We start from the raw sequence: 1816 nt of genomic DNA on the forward strand, positions 1-1816 counted from the left end.
AAGCTACCTCTCCAACTCGTTCCAGAACCTCAAAGGGGACAACAAACCTGGGACTCAGCTTGCCCCGAACACTGAATCGTTTCACTCCTCTCAGGGGTGAAACCCTGAGGAATACATGGTCACCGACCTGAAACTCTACACTCCTGCGTCTCAGATCTGAGTAACTCTTCTGGCGACTCTGGGAGGCGAGCATACAAGCTCTAATCTTTTCAATTGCCTCATTGGTCCTCTGTACCATCTCACGACCTAAGCATCTTCTCTCACCGGTCTCATCCCAGTGTATCGGTGATCTGCATTTTCTCCCATACAGCATCTCATACAGAGCCACACCGATAGTCGCGTGATAACTATTGTTGTACGAGAACTCAATCAATGGGAGATACTTACTCCAAGATCCCCCAAAATCCAACACACAGGCTCGTAACATATCCTCCAATATCTGCATCGTCCTCTCAGACTGTCCATCTGTCTGAGGATGATAAGCGGTACTAAACTGTAACTGTGTGCCCATTGCCTTCTGCAGGCTTCCCCATTTATGCCCTCAGCGGGCTAATATTACCAATTTACCCCTATCATACAAATAGGGTCCACATGCATATTTATACCACCTAAACATGCATTCTAACCACATACTCATTTAAATTCATATATTAACATGCCAACTCACTTATTGCCCTCCAGGCACGCTAATCAAGGTCCTAAACCTTATTAGCAAATTTGGGGTGTTACATTATGACTTTATGATCACATTTTTATTCAAATTACTTGATTAGCAAGTCTAGCACTATTTAAAATATATAGTATAATGGTCTTGGTTATCCAGGGCATTACAACTTGGTATCATAGCGGTTTAGGTTTAAGGGTCCTGAAGACTGGCTGGACATGTACACTCGCCACTAAAGACATGCTCGACTGAGGGTTTGGTAATTGTATACTTGTGATTAAATGCTTAAGTGTTTGAATGAAATATAAATGCTTTACTACATGGTTAATAGGGAGCGTGAGATACTTATAGGGTCTGGCCCTTGACTACTATGTGATGATAATGAGGCGTGGTTATTAGCATTGCTGTTGTGTGCGAGTGAATGTTTGAATGATTATTTGCGTCTTTATTGCTTGTGGTTCGTTGAGTTCCAACGGTGGATCATGGAAAGATGGTTGCCCTGTCATCATTGTCTAATTACTGAGTTGTTGATTGCTGATAAACTTGGATAGCTATGCATCCAAGGCGATCTATACGACTAGCTGACACGGGATTTAAGGCTAGAGATGATGACCAGGGCCAGAACCCTCCGCCAGTCCCTGAGAACTGGCAGCAGATACTTATGGACATGCAAACTCGGTTCCAGAGTCAGGAAGAGCATATTTTCTTACTGAGACAGCAGGCTCCATCAAGGAGTGCTGCACCTATTGTGCCACCTGTTGTGGCACCGTTATACCGACATTTGAGATTGGGAACATGTAGGAGCCACTGTATGAGCAGTTCAGGAGGCAGCATCCTCCAATCTTTGAGGGGGGACCAGATCCACTAAAGGTCGAATAGTGGATGAGTATGATCACTTCTATCTTGGATTTCATGAGGGTGGAAGGTAATGACAGGTTGGCCTATGCCACCTAATGCTTAGAGAGGATGCCCGCATTTGGTTGGAAGTGACATCACAGACCAGGGATGTTTCTACTCTAAGTTGGGATGGGTTTCAGAGACTTGTTCAGTAAGAAGTATTATAATTTTGCCGTCAGGGCAGTGAAAGTTAATGAATTTATGGGGTTAGTGCAAGGCAATATGACAGTCACAGAGTATGCTCTGAAGTTTGAT

This window comes from Humulus lupulus, chromosome 3 (assembly GCF_963169125.1).
Source record: "Humulus lupulus chromosome 3, drHumLupu1.1, whole genome shotgun sequence".
NCBI classification, from domain to species: Eukaryota; Viridiplantae; Streptophyta; class Magnoliopsida; order Rosales; family Cannabaceae; genus Humulus; species Humulus lupulus.